The sequence below is a fragment of the Pleurodeles waltl genome, chromosome 6, assembly GCF_031143425.1.
Source record: "Pleurodeles waltl isolate 20211129_DDA chromosome 6, aPleWal1.hap1.20221129, whole genome shotgun sequence".
Classification (NCBI taxonomy): Eukaryota; Metazoa; Chordata; class Amphibia; order Caudata; family Salamandridae; genus Pleurodeles; species Pleurodeles waltl.
This window is the reverse complement of record NC_090445.1, coordinates 172,166,173-172,181,850: the sequence shown is the minus strand read 5'-3', so window position 1 is coordinate 172,181,850 and position 15,678 is coordinate 172,166,173. Positions and strand designations below refer to the sequence as shown.

The 15,678-nt window shown below is 44.3% G+C and overlaps 1 protein-coding gene across 1 annotated transcript in view; it reads right to left on the bottom strand.

The window, feature by feature from the left end:
- Positions 1-11,742, bottom strand: part of LOC138299487 (uncharacterized) — a 154,507-nt gene extending 142,765 nt beyond the window's left edge. Inside the window, exon 1 of the mRNA XM_069237758.1 lies at positions 11,661-11,742. The gene's annotated coding sequence lies outside the window, so the exon portion shown is untranslated. The remainder of the gene's footprint in view (positions 1-11,660) is intronic.
- Between the last annotated feature and the right edge of the window lie 3,936 nt (positions 11,743-15,678).

The window sequence follows — 15,678 nt, the reverse complement described above, 5'->3', positions numbered from 1 at the left end:
CAAATATCTTTTTAGGTCTGGTCTTGATAAACATTTAGCTGTCTCGCCAACCTCATTTTGTCCCCCACCCCCAAAAAAACAAAGACAAGAAAAAATGCAGGGGGCTTAAACAGTGCCCTTCTTCCATTGATCTGCTCAAGTGTCATTCATATTTTGTTTCCACCCGTGGTTCCCAACCTGTGGTCCAGAGACCCCTAGGGGTTCGTAGAGTCTCCTCAGGGGGACCGTGACTGCTTAGAAAATGAACTAATATTAACAGTGTAATAAAGTGTATATAAATAAACTGGTTAAATGTACAATTGGAAATTGTAAAACGTATTGTTAATGTCAAGGAATTTGAAATTGGAGGCTAAAAATTAAATTTGTGTCCTCAGATTGATTCATGGGAGCAGTGCAGGTGCAACAGAGTATAGAATGAACGATGTGTGGCTTCAATTCAGAAAAACTCCAACCTTCCTATTAAAATTCATTTTTTATTTTTGTATTTTATTTGCTTGCAAATTGAAAACAAATTGTTATTTATATACGTGTTTGATGGAATGCTTGTTTCTGTATTTTTTTCAGTTCAAATCATCAACAATGTTTAGGCCTGGGTCCCTGGCTTCCAGTACTAAATCAGTGGGTGGTCCCCAGATTCCATAAATGATTAAGTGAGGGTCCCCGGGTTCCAGAAATGATAAAGTGGGGGCAAAAGGTTAAGAACCACTGGCGTAGGGCATAAGTTCGGCCCATTTCAAATGTACTCCACTTCAGTGAAAAGCCTGATGGACCAATCACGGAGTTCATTTGTCTGCATTTCTTGTTTTGTTTTTTTAACCAAAATGTATGGGTCGTCATTTGACTAACTTTTTCCACAAACACATGCGCACTACCTGTGGAAAGTGACTTTTTTAGTTTTGGTTACTTTTAGACTTTTAATGCCTATTGCATTAGTTAGTAAAAGAGCATTGCTAAACAGGTGAAACTACAACAGCTGCATTATACTTTTGCTTACTCAAAGTCGCCATCGTACCCCAAAGCTAAATATTTGTAAGGGAATTATATTAGGACCTCATTAATCTTTCTCCCCAGGTTACAGATCTCTATATATTATATTTAGATTGGGATCACTGCCCTTTATTAAACTGTGATAGAAATTCAACTTAGCTCAGGATCTCACGGTCCGGATCCAAGAAACACAACAGTAAATTCTGTGGACTTCCTGCTGTTGGAACGTAGGATTGCCATGACAGGAAATCACACAGCGCACCAATGAAGAATGCATGGAGGGCGCAAGTGGTCTAGTGAGCCATAGCTGAGATAGAAGCCTTGGAAGCTCTATCTTCTAGGACACAGAGCTGTATTTCCCTCAATGTGTGGGAGATGGCCCTCCAAAAACTTACTTTTTTGTTGAATGACATGCCCCTTAAACCTAATAATAAAACATATGGACCATGACCACATAGCCACTCCAAAACAATTTGTATTATATCTGCACCACTGTGAAAGCCAACAATTGCCCTGTCCCCTGATTACAGCTCTTTAGTGAGTACAGTAGTGTTTGGATTGTCCCTAGTTTGAGAATGTGGACCTTGTGCTGCTTCATTCCTAGTGATGCTGTTCTTCACGTTCTCATCTGCAAGTGTCAAATTCATGACTAAACTAAGGAAACAGACGCTGAATACTAAGATGTGGTATGTGTTTGTTCCCGGTCTGTCTTGCAATACAACTTTTCAACCTTATTTTTGCTTTATGAAGTAACAATAAAGAAAGTTTTGTTAAAACCTATTATCAATGTGACTAAATCAAGAGGGGGAAGGGAGGGTGGTGAAGAATTTCCAGGAAGACACATCACATTACCCATTAGAAATATTGTTATTTAAGGGAAGTAACTTTTTATTCTAATGGATACATCTTCCTGTAGATTCCTCACCTTATGAATGAATTCCAAAGCATTATCCACTAGGAGTATTGCTTAATCAAGGAAATCATGTAACATGGCCACAGCGAAGTATCGATCATTCTGCACCCTGCGTGCTAGACAGTAATGTTTGGTAAAAGTACATAGGAAGGACCAAGTGGCTGCCTGACAATTAACAGTCAGCAGGGCACCCCTGAAGGGAGCAGAAGAAGCTGAAGTGGCCCAGAGAGAATGCAGAGTAAACAGATCTTAACACAGTAAACCAACTCAAGGCAAAAGACTTGGGTGCTCATTACGAGGCTGGCGGTCATGAGACAGCCAGCCTCACCGTGGCGGTAAAGACTGACACATTACGAGTTGTGAGGCTTGGCAGATGCCAAGCCTCCACAAGTCCGCCTGGCCCGCCGGTGCGGTCGCACCGCTGCGGCTCACGGTGAGCACCTCAAATCTGGCGGCAGGCCCCAGCCTGCCATCCGGATTACGAGGCTGCAAACCACCAGGCTTTCCGTGACAGTCACCCTGCCACGAAAACCCTGGCGGTCATGCACCTGGTAACAGGAATCTTTATTCCTGTCGCCGGCACACACATACAGATATGTCCGCACAAATCCCCCCACCTGTCAACATACTCACACACACCCCCTACGCCCCTTCACACACGCATGCATACACATACACACCCATTCAGCATACACATACCTGCACTCAGACACACCCATTCACTCACATTCATCAACACAGACACCCCAATTCATGCGCACATACACGCATGCATTCAGGACCCCCCTCCGCAAACATGCACACACGCACCCAAACACACAGACCCCCTCCCTTTGGCTTGTAATATGGCGGGTGGAGTACTGCTGGCATGGCGGTGCCAGCGAGGGACCCGCCTCTGCAGCGCCAACCGCCAGCAGACTGCTGGCTGCTTCCCATCTCAAAGATGGCAGAAAGCAGCCAGCACTTGTAATATGGCGGTCTGCTGACTGCCAGCACTGGCGGTCAGCTGGTGCGTTGGGCTTTGGAAGTCAGGGAAATTGACTGCCAAAGTCCAAATGAGGGCCTTGGTCACTGCTTTCCCTTTAGTGGTCCCTGGGAATGTATGAAAAGCTGACCATCCACTCTCCTGAACTTGTCCAATCAACATAGTGTAAGAGCTCACCTATGATCCAGACTGGGTCAGTACCACCCGGATGTTGGATACTACCGTAGGTAGAAAGGAAGTACAACTGGGAAAAGCTGGTTTGTCCAGACAGACAAATAACATGGACTTCAACTCCCCGAACATACTGGCCAAATTAATTGCCACCAATTTTGAGAATAGGAAGGCAAACAGACCAACGTTGCCTTAGTCTGAATATTGACTCCATGCTAAAAGCAGTACTAAATGTAAGTGTCACTGTGGAAAAACAAAAGTTATGGCAGACACATAAAACAACCTTCCAGAAAAGCATGACTAGATGTAAACAAATGGAGAACAGCCAAACTGACTGACAGAGAAACCACTAAACCCGGCTGAGGAAGAGAAACCACAAAGTTGATGTCACTCTGACAAGCCTCGAAGGGGTTAGGCCAAAACCAGGAACCAAGAAACAAATGTATCCCAGTAACCCCCAACAACTGACTTTGTGGCTGGTTTCAGAGTGACTAAAATGACGTCTGCTACACCTGGCATTAAGGTGAAAGTGTCTCTCCAGCAGTAATAACACAAACAGTTTGCAGATTAGGTTGAATAGCACATCCATCCAGCAGTAACACCAGATCTATACCACCTGTGACGGAAGGTAGAGGCCAGTGTTGTGTTCCAACAGATCGAAGTACCAAATCCTACTTTCCCAATTCTGGGGAGATGAGTATCTGTTGAACATCATACACCAACACATGCACAGGTGTTGGAAAAGGATGAGGGGCTGTGGGAGGGGGGCGCAATTGCCTAAAACCAGTGCAAAGGATGCAGTCTTCCTCAACCCATCATATAAGAACAGAAATAAATGAACGCCTGACCTCCTGACTGCATCAGCGACCACCCTAGCCAGTACTTTTGGGCAGACTAGAGGCGTAGTTCTGAGCCCAAATGTGTGTACTACACATTTGTAGTGCTGAGCCCCACTTGGAGCAGGAAACATCAACAGATGACAACAGGTGTCCTGGAGATTCAGAGACACCATACTATCTCGTCCATTTAGGCCTGGGTGGACTCGTCTCTGAGACAGCATTTTGAACTTGTCTTGAAGAAAGAAGATACAGAAGTCTCAGGTCTAGGACAACTCAAAGGGCTTTCTCTTTCTATGCAGCAGAATCAGGCGCACTTCTCCTCCATGACTCTCCACCCATCACAACGCCTTAAACCAGGATCGAGATATGGGCTGACAGCACTTCCCAGTGGAAGACAGATGATCTGAAGGACAGGACTGGAAGGAGAGGGCGTAGCCTTTACAGACTAACTGGAGACTCAGGGATCCATTGTGATGGACACTCAAATGACCAAGAAATAAGAGAAACCGCCTCTCCCCCGAAAGACCAGAGGCTGGTAGTGCAGGAAGGGTAATTCAAAGCAGTTTTAAAGTGGTCGAACCAGAAGAAGGAGGGAGACATGGAGCTGCTACATTTGCTAGTGTCCATTTAATCCAGCAAAACGAGCAGAAGAATTGTTTAGGGGTCTGAAAAGGCTATGAGGGCTGACACACTGGTGGGACAGTGGTCCCTGGAGAAGCATAAAAGCACTAATGCTTCTGCTGGCCCTGCTTGGCTAGGGAGGCCATTCCTATCGTGCACCTTTAAGAGGAGTCCACATTTTGGCAAAGAGCACCTTCCCATGGAAATACATATCAATCAGGGCACCCTGGATGTCTAAAAAAATAAGAAAGACAGAGTAGCATATGGACGCACGCTTGTGGGGGGTATATATGACAATAATGGTAGCCACAGCCCAGGCCACCTTCTTAGCAAAATTAAGGCCACATTTCAGAAACTGTTTTGAAGTATCTAATCTATCTTTTAGTAGCTCAGAAAACTGGCTTTTTATGTGTACTAGGAGCCTGATTATAGCCAGCTTCACTTTTCCAACATGACATGAACATACCATACTAAGAAGCGCCTACCCTAACCAGTGCATACAACCAAACTCATCTGGACTCACAATCCAGTAGGAAGGTGAAAGGGTTTATTTGTGGTGAAGATGTTGGACAGACAAAATCTCAGGAGAAGGATGTGTTGAAATGAATTTAAGAACAGATGGTGCTGAGGAATTTGCCTGCTGCCCATGAAGGAGTTCTCCTTGGCACCCAGCACTTGTTCTATCAGAGCTTTGTGAAAAGGCAGAAGAGCCTCAAAGCCCTCAAAGACGGTTGCAGGATTTCCATAAAGGTGTCAGAGTCTAGTTCCACAGTTAGCAATTCAAGCGCCTCCACGGCCTTGTGCATAACAGCCATGAAACAGCAAACTTTACCAGAAGTGGGCCCAAAGGATAAGGAATATCACCTCTAAGGGATGTATAACAGGCACTGTCATTTTGGAGGTCCAGGTGGAATTCAACATCATTATGATAAAGAGGGAAGAGAACATACATCTCTGAAGCCTCCTCCACTGTGCACTTAAGACCCAAATTATGCTTATCACGCACATATGAATCCAAGCTGAAATGTTTTTCCATATGAGCAAACCTCAGGAATCAGGGAGGAGGATCAGCAAGATGGCTGAGCCAACACAGAAAGCTTCCCCCAAGGCTGCACAGGAGACTACATAAGACGTGGCATTTAAGACTGTTCGATCAGTGTCTTACAGGCAAAGGTCTACTTGGAAGCGGTGACAATGCTGGAGCTTGTGAAGGCAGAGAGAGGAGTCGCATCAGAGCCTCCAGACTAACCAAGCTCAAGTTTAGGAGCCAGAAGGGGCCGAGAAGAAGGAGTGGTCACCCTGAAAAGGTCTGACTTGGCCTATCAGAAAGCCTTAACTTGAGAAAGATCAGCAAATGAGGCAGGAAAGTCCAGTTTAAACTTCATAAGGGCCACCAAAACAATGAGGAAAATGGGGGAGAGACTGGCATTGAAGTATGGCACCTCTGACTCTCGGACGGTTCCATGAGCGGAACTGTTGCATTGAGAAATAAGAGACCTCCGTGCAATGTCATTCCTTACAATTTTTTGAGGATTTCTCCCTGTAAGGGGATATACCCGAGGAAGGGGAAGGGTTGTCCTACATTAGGCCCAAGCCACACACAATTTCACTTTCCAGTCTGTGATGTCTTTCGGATTCTTGGCAGGTACACAAATCACCACCTGAAATATCGCAGCAGACCCCAGACACCGCATGAATATGTTGTTGGGATACTATAGGGACAGGTTTGTTAGACATCGGACTTTGAACCAAATACATTAGGAGGAGCCATTGACCTAATCTGCACCAGTAGCATTGTTTAAAACATTGAGGAATTCAGTAAGCACCAAAGAAGTCTGAACCCATGTAAAAAGAGTGGAAAAACAGAAATTGATGCTGGGGAAGGACATATATGCCGATATTGTCACTTCCTGGGATGCGTGGGGCTGAGCATAAAGTCATGTGACACCACCTGGTTACATATGGAAAACTTTCTGGCTACAGTCTGGTCATAATGTAATGAATATACAGAAAGAGGAATTCTTCAGAACATTCCTCAAATATTAAAAGTGTCTTCTTAAAGGCCTTGATTGCATCGAGATGGCTTTGAATGGTGGTGCTGTCATGGGATGGATTATTTTAGATTTGTCAAATATGTTTGACAACATTGACCATCACAGACGTATCAGCAGGCTCCACTGGATGGGAGTGAGGCCATTGGCTCTGGAATGGTTATTTCTTACTGCTCAACATATATCTCGCCTTTACTGCTGCGTTCCTCAGGTATCTGCTCTAAGTGGCACCCTTGGTCCAACCACATCTCATCCTTTGTTTCACCTTTATGCATACTTTACTTATAAGTAAATTTATCTTGACATTAGGGAAATTATGCTTAATAATATATATAATAATTCCCAAGACAGCACAATAGCATGTAATACTTTTTAACATAACTATGACAAAACAGAAGTTATAGTAGCAAAAGGTTCTCAAATGGATTCATCCATTGCCTTTCATTGTGGGCCTCCTCCTACTCCAGCAGTTACATTTAGAAATGTGATACTCTTCATCTTTTGCCAACTGTATCACCCCCTTGCCGGGAATGTGGCATCCACACGCTTTTATCTCCTCAAGCCCTGAGGAGAGGTCTCCCCTTTCTGCACTTAGGCTGTAAATGACTCAGGCAGCCACGGCTTGAAAACTGGATTAATGTAATGCCATTTATTTAACTCTACTGAGCGCTAAATTAAGGGTAATATGATCCTGAACTAATGCCTTCAAATCATTCAAAAAGACAGCAGCTCATCTCCTTCTGGGCAGACGTCGCCGCTCTTCGATCACGCCTCAATGGGATAATCTGCATTGGCTCCCAATTAACAAGAGGATTATTTTCCAGACCATCTGCACTGGCACAGAGTTGTCTTTCACGTTGGACCCTTCTCTCGGCGTAAAAATCGACCTTATATTCCACTGGGTATATTTCTTCTTCTTTGGTGCCTATGCTCATGAGACCTGGGTTTCATCACATGTATCTAGAAGAATGAGAACTCTCCATTAAAGCCATCATTCTCTCAAAATACTTCCTCTTATCATGTGGTCCATCCCCAATCTTGTGCAGCTCCATAGCTCTCTCATAACCTGTCTCACTACAGAGTAGGTCCCTGTTAGCTCTGCAGTTGGTCGGATATAGCACCAGGGCACCTGTGAGTAAAGGTGTGCTCTGCAAATTATATAATCAATCAATCAATTGGCCAATCACATTTTAACAAGAATATCACAGGACAAATATTACTGGGCAGCCAGGAAAGAGTTGCAAATTCTGCCAGATTCATGCCAGGAGATGACAATGATGCAACACAGACTGTAGGCAGGTGGTAAATGGCATTCACAAATGGCAAATAAACCAAGAAAAACAAAAACACACAGCTCGCGCACCAATGTACCCGCAAGTACCAATTGCAAGACAATGCTTTGGTGGTCCTTTGACACAGGTTATGTGTTTACACTTTTCCCTCGTTAGTACTGAACCAGAGGTCATACAACAACAACATGACGAGACACAAACAGTTCTCCCATTTGAGGATTATGCACATCAGGCCACTTTGGAAGATACCAAAACAGCACATTATTATACTAATAATTAACCAGAGTAGTCACTTACACAAACCCCAACCAACGAATTTGGCAGTATTGATACAGCGATCTTAGCATTTGGATACCACAGTGAGGTCAGTAGATCAACCAGAAAATTGTATTATACCAAGTGGGAACACATATGACTAGATGGATTTAGGTAACTTTGTCACTCCTGAGGATCACTTTAGATGCTATCTTTATACTACTGGTTACATTTAGCAGACACAAATTATTATTAATATTATTGAGGTTTTGTAGAGCGCGTAGCCTCCCAAAATGTGGTTCCCAGTGCTAGGCCTAAACAAGGTACGTTATCAAAGCGATAGGCTAGTTTACTCAAACAGCCAGGTTTTCTGTTGTTTTCGAAAGATGGAGAGAGACTGACAGGATCTTAGTTACTGTGGCATTGTGTTCCATAATTTGGGTCCTGGGTAGGAGAATGCATGCCCTCCTGTGTTCTTTTAACTCTAGGAACTGACAAAAGGTTGATGTTGGTAGATCGTGATGTGGTTTGTAGGGTGAGACGAGGTGTCTGAGATACTTAGGCCGAGTGTCTGACTATAGTTTGTGCATGTAGCACAGCGTTTTAAAATGAATTCTTCTTTCCAAAGGCAACCAGTGGAGTTCATGCTAAAGCTTAGCTGTGGAGGTGAATTTTAAAAGCAGCCTCGCAACAGCATTTTGGACTAGCAGCAGACGCTTGATAGCACCCTTGGTAACACCCAGATACAGTCGGGAGTGGATTGGCGCCTATATCGCTGTTCTTTGTGCTAGGGGTGGCAGACAGCAGAGAATCCTTCTCAGCCATCTGAGCATTCCAAAGCAAAAAACTGCTACTTTGGTGATCTTGGTTTTCACTTAGAGCTTGATATCTATTCATATGCCCAGATAAATTTATATGAGCAGCTGTGTTTAGATCTCATGTAAAAAAGCCATAAATTAACTACTCCTTCGAACACTGAATGTGGGGTGTCGCCAGGGCTCTGCTCTATCATGACACCTCTTGAATAATTATGTTGAACCACTAGCCATATTCAACTATTCTACTAGATCAGGAGTTTTTAACTTTTTGACTTCTGTGAACACACAATGAATCACTACTGGAATCTAGGGACCTCTACTGAGTCATTTCTGGAAGTAGAGGACACCCTGCATATGAGTGTAACTTCAAAACAACATACAAAACAAGTATACAGCAAACTAATGCTCAAATGTTGAATATTTTGCTTAATTTACAATCAAATATATAAAAAAAATACATTTTCAATGTTCCTTCTTTGTCTGTACATTATTAATAATCTGAATAGTATTTAATGTTGTAAAACATTCGCAGACGCCCTCATTAGGCTTCGTGGACCCCCAGGGGTCCACAGGCTAAGAACCACTGCACTAGATGTTCGTTTGTCATTGGTCATAAGTATCAGAACTGGTCGAGGCAAACGTGAAATAGGATGAGTGCTATGTGCCCATTTTAAGAAAACTAAGATGCTGGTGTAAGGGACTCGGTTCTGGTACTTACAAGAAACTGCCATCGGCTGCCAGAGCCGAGCCCATGTCCCACTCTCTATCGGTTTGCAATCTCCCTTATATTTATATACATGTCTTATTTGACACCTAGCGCCCCCTCTCACACTGCAGATGCCTTCTGTGGTTTCCAACTCCACTTTCACCATCCAAGGAAGATGGCTGGATGGTGGCAGCAAATGCATGGCTGCTGCAGTAATTAGTTCCAGCCCATGCTAACATTTTATATCTGGGCCTCCCAAAATAGATGTTCACACCACCTCCAAGTGGTTCAAAATCGTACAGTTCTCTTGCTTATGGATGTGAATTATTTATGCAACGAAAGGCCTCTTCTGACATTTAATCATTATCTTCCCATTGAACATCAAGTCACCTTTAAAGTTCTCCGCACTGTTCACAGTGGACAACATGGGCAGGATCTGCATTATATTAAGTCACATTTGAGTCGAGATTCCTAGCCCAAGAACCTCCTCTATCTTTCTGCTTACTATGTCCAGAAATCAGAGGACTTGTCTAGGATGCTTTAAATATTCCGTTCTTGCTTCTACCATCTGGAACTCTCTTTCACCTTTCTGCTGCGCACTGAAGACTTGTTCTCTACTTAAGCTGGTTAAAACTTCTACCTGGTAGATATCTCTACCAAGGTAGCTTGATATCTCAGTAGAACAAAACCATTTTGGTGTATGGTCGCTCTATAAAGGCATTTAATAAGACATGAATGCATCTACTTTCCCTTGAAGTCTTCAAACATCGGCCAAAATCCTCACGCACTAGCCAAATGTTCCCTCTACACTATATGCAAGTCATGTAATGTACTATATTGACAGATCACAGGTTTGCAAGATTGTCCAGTACTCTGCTGTCTAAATTCCGGAACACATCAGCAAGACGGATACTGCACGATGATCATTAACTGTGATCAGCTATGTAACTTGCAAACTGTACAGACACTAGATGGAACTAATGTCACATTCTATACACAGAAATCTGCGACTTTATCTTTCACCAGGACTATCCTTTCAGGTAAGTAGTGTGTTTTTGCTTGTTTAGAATTAAAATACAAAATTATTTTATTTCTGTGCATGCATTTTACGAATTCTAGATGGTCTTCCTCAATATGAGATTTTTGGTTTGCGACCAATGCCAGCAATGCAGCACCGGATTCCGTGGGCCTGCACTCACACAAAGCAGAAGTCCCAGGTCTTTTCGCGTAAATAGACAACCCAGGCTGCACAGAGCAACCGGTGGTGGCAGTAGGTGCAGGGAAGACAGTTGATGTTTGTACTGTACTGAGACTGCTCGCTATAGGCCCCAACTGCACCCGACAGTAAGCAGGTCGGTGCAATGCAACTGCCTGTACAAGAAAGGTAACTTAGAAGGGAGGTAGGGCTCCAGAAGTCGCGGACTGGTCAGCTCTTCTATGGTCCGGCGGTGCGTGGTCAAGCAGTGGGCTGGTGCCAGCAGGTGTAAGGCAGGCAATTCGTGGTTCCTGTCCTACATGTCTCTAATCTGTACTGAACCCAAATATATTTTTGTCTCCAGCTGATTGTGCCGTCTGAGATGTCTAAATTGCACTCAGGCATTACCACTCAAAGTAGCTTTTCCAAAGCTGCCGAGGGGGCCTGTCTCATCGAGGCAGACCTAGCGTTTTGACCAACAGTGCTTCCTTCACATGGAGTGAACTGTGGGAACATATGTTTAAAACAAGTATCACTTCCACGCGTGAGTGGTTCTCCTTTTAAAGAGCATGCAGGGATTTGTAGTTCTGTTTATCCTCCTTTAGAGTGCGCACTGCTAAGGTCTAAACGACAAGACAGGTCGGTGTCAACAAACGGGGCCATAAGTTAGCAATGGGTTATTGACCATGCCTTAGGGAATGAAATGCGTGGAACTCTCACGCTGCCCTCCCGCATCGCCCTCTCCGAACATTATTCCCTTCTTACGCTCATCTTAAACAGTGGGACCCCGTCCACGAGGAGAAAATAAAGCAGAAAGTGGGCCTTACCGTGACCGGAGGCTGCGGTTCGCTTTGACTGGAGCCTTCCTTCCGTCGCGCCCAGTTCTCTGTTCTCTGTATCTATTCACTTGCAGGAAGAAGCAGAAATGAAAGTGAAACTTTAGTATTTTTCGTATCTGCTTGTTGGCTGACAGGCCTCAAGGTGGCGCTGTGCAGCAGGGCGAAGGCTCACTCCAAAGGGTTTTTAGCGTCGAAATGCAGATAGAGTGGAATAAAAACGGCCGTAGTTCATTTCTGACAGGACCAGTTAAACCAGTTTACCGTCCGCATCAGGTCTTTATCTGATGTTGCGTTTATTTCCAGAAGTGCCATGATTTCTCTTATCGCCCAAGTGTCACCAGACAGAGCACTTTTTAGGAAATAATTTAATGTTTAGGGTGTGTGTTTAGTAGCAAGCGAGTGTAGGATTTGGAAGATTTTCATCAGACAAACATGGGATCGTTTTGTATAATTCAGTAATATTTGTGGTATTGAGCAGCTTTGTTTTTCAAATGAGCCAGAGCACCTAAGTGAGCAGTACCTGCCTGATTCTGTCTGTTTTATTCTGTCTACCTATATCTATCTTTCCCAGCGAGCATAGGGCATACATGCCAACATACGAGTTATAAAAGAGATTCCTGATATTTACTGTAAAATCTATGATCCTACAGCTTTTCCTGCCTAAAACGTCCTTCACTTCAATGCAAGTGAATTGGAACATTACATTACCCTGTAGTGTTGTGAGACAATATCCGTAGGACCCTTGCAGTTCTGGGTGGAAATTACGTAACTTGCTGGGAGGTGTTGAGGTGTCGTTATTAACGACGTAATCATAGTGCAGTGTGTGATCATATGCTGAGGAACAAAGACGTCTGTTACACAGCTCTGTGTGTGGCGTGTTCATTTACGTACTCCCGGGCTGGGGAGAACTCTACAACTGGTTAAGTGTATGGGATATGTGCTCCAAAGAAACAAGAGTGCTCTCCCTGAGAGTTTGCAATGATACAGCAAACTGCTTGTGCTTGCCACATGCGCTCAAATTGATGAGAAGCAGTTTGAAGTTGACATGTGTGAAGTCGAAGCCCCGTTCTAGTGCATTTACAGCCCTCAAAGAAGTTGAAGGCCCTGCGGAGGAGCACATTCAAAAAGCCCACCAAAATCCATTGGTAGAGCTGAAAGTAGAAATACTGCGTCTCACAGTAACACAGAGCCACCATACAGGCAAAGCAAATGCTAAAGGCAGTGAAAACCAGTTATGAAACTACGAACATCCTTACCAGCACAAGCAAGGGAAGTGTAACACAACCTCGAATCAGGTGTGACAACCCAGGCCGGGTTGAGAAGCCGACACACACGCAGCAGTGAGTGGCATCTAGTGCAGCAAAAGCTATCAGAATAGTGAATAATTTTTTATGGCTACAGAAGGTAGAGCGAAGTATGATGTAGATGTGTTTCTGAAACCACCACCTCCATTCGATACTGCCAAGAAGCAAAATATTGGCACCAGATGGACCACATGGATCTAGACGTTTGATGACTTCATAGATGCCCTAGCAGAAGTAGATGATGAGAAAATCATTAAGTATTTAAAGAACCTTGTCATTGATGGAGTAAAAGAAGTGCTGAAAAAATCTTGCAGACTGATGCCATAGCATAACATCAAATGAAAGAGGTATTGGGTACCACGTTCAATCCAATGCCAAATGTTGACTATGAAAGGTACTTTTTCAGTCAAGTGAGATAGCAGGCTGGTGAAATGATGGATGAGTTTGTTAAGACGCTTATCAAACACTGTAAGTTTAGTAAATTTAATGATGAGGAAACCATACGCCCAGTTGCGGCTTATGGGGATTCCTTGGGGGGGGGGGGGTGACGTGTGGAGTGGGGAAGAGGGTAGGGTGTGGGGTGGGGGACGTGGTCACATAATAATTAAAAATATATATATATTTTTTTTAAACGTACCTCCGCTCCCATTCCGCAGTGCTCCCCGTTCCTCTGAAGGCTGCATGCACAGGCTCCAAGCCTGCCCTGCGGCCAATCCTGATGCTGCTCAAAGCAGCATCAGGATTGGCTGGGAGCACCCTAGCTGGGTGCTCCCAGGCAGACTGGGAGCCTGTGCAGGCTTTCTCCAGCCCGGCAACAGCGTTGCTGGGCTGGACACAGCCTACTGCGCATGTATGTTTGGCCGGCCGGAGACAGCAAGCCAAACATAAGTGTGCAGTGAGGGGAGTGCACAGTGCACTCTCCTCTGCTCGTCACCCTGTGGCCCCACCCCTTTCACAAGGAAGGGATAATAAACACAGTTTATTATCCCTTCCTTGTGAAAGGATTCGCAGCAGTTGCTGCTAGCGGGGGGGCAACGCTCCTCCGCCCATATGGAGGAGCCGCCCCTGCATACGCCTCAGAGTCATCCATGGCTGTCTTTCAGACTATTTCAGAATACGCATGTTGAGAGAAGCACTCAGTTTAGAGAAAATATTAACGGCTACCAGAGCCAATAAAAGAGTGGATCGACAAGTTGCTGATATGGAAGCTAGAACAGCAAAAAATGAATCAGCGTTGGTCATGAAAAGTCAGCACAAATACAATGTAGATGCACACAAGGCAACATTTTCAAATAAAGGAAAGTTGTGGGTCTGATGTAGGTTTTCATTTCCCCATGAAGGTAAATGTCCAGCCATAGGACAGACGTGCAAAGGTTGAGGTAAAGAAAGCCACTTCATAACAGTTTGCAAAGTGAAAGAGAAACCAAATACGCCACAGCGAGAAGAAAAAATGGACACCAGAAGGTTCCAGAAGCATTCTCGTCATGCTCACACAAAACAATCAAATTCATTTGGACACTGCTGCAAGACTACAATAAAGGATAATAGTTGCTCCATAACCTTTATTATAGACTGTGGTGCGTCGATTAACATCATGCCAGTTGAGAAGTTCAATAGCCTGTCTACTGTGCCACGCCTCCACCGGTCGAACACAAATGTATACACGTGGGCTGCTTCTAAACTGTCATTCACAGTGACAATGCAACGTAAATCAGTATGAATTCACATTCTTCAAGAAACTTCGTCCAGTGCATGCCTACTCAGCTTTGCCATTGCTGCTGACATGGGACTGATCTCTCAATTACACCCTGCACACTCAATCTGAAATTGTCAGTCACTTTCCATCATTGTTTCATGGCCTAGAAAGGCTCAAGACAATGAAAGTGGGACTTCACATTAGTGAGGTCATTTGCCCCATTGCCTAGTGCCACCAAGGAGTCTCTTTTCACTTGCAAGAAGCCATTGAGAAAGAAGTAGAAATGCTATTGAAGCATGACATCATTGAGTGCCCTACTGGTCCTACGCCATGGGTTTCGGCCATGGTGGTGGTGCCAAAAAAGGACAGTGGAGGTACAGTGCACATCTTTGTTGATAAGCGCCAGGCCAACAAAGCAATTGTGAGAGAAAGACATCCTGGTCCACATATAGCGGACATGATCATGCAACTGAAGGGTGCCAAAGTCTTCTCCCGTCTTGAAATGAACAAGGGATATCATCAGCTCGATTTGGAAGAGAACTGCAGGTACATTACTACTTTTTGGACTCATGTTGGTTTGTTCCGATACAAAAGGTTGGGTTTTGGAGTGTCATCAGCTGCAGAAATATTTCAGGATGTTACACATCAAATAATTCAACCTTTCATGAAAGCTTTTAATTACAGTTGATACATACTGGTATTTGGAGCATCGTTAAAGGAGCATGAAAAAGATCTTACACAAGTGTGCCAGTTACTTGTCAATTCAGGTTTCACTCTAAACACAGTGTAGGAAAGTAGCCTTTTTTTAGCATGGTTACTCCCACTTTTTGCCTGGTTGTCAGTGTGTTTGACTGTGTTCACTAGGGAGTCTGCTAACCAGGACCCCAGCGACTGTGCTCTCTCCCTTTAAACTTGGTAACCTGGTTACTTACACCCCACGTATATGGTACCCAGGTACCCAGGTACCCAGGGAATTGTGGTACCAGGGGATCCCCATGGGCTTCAG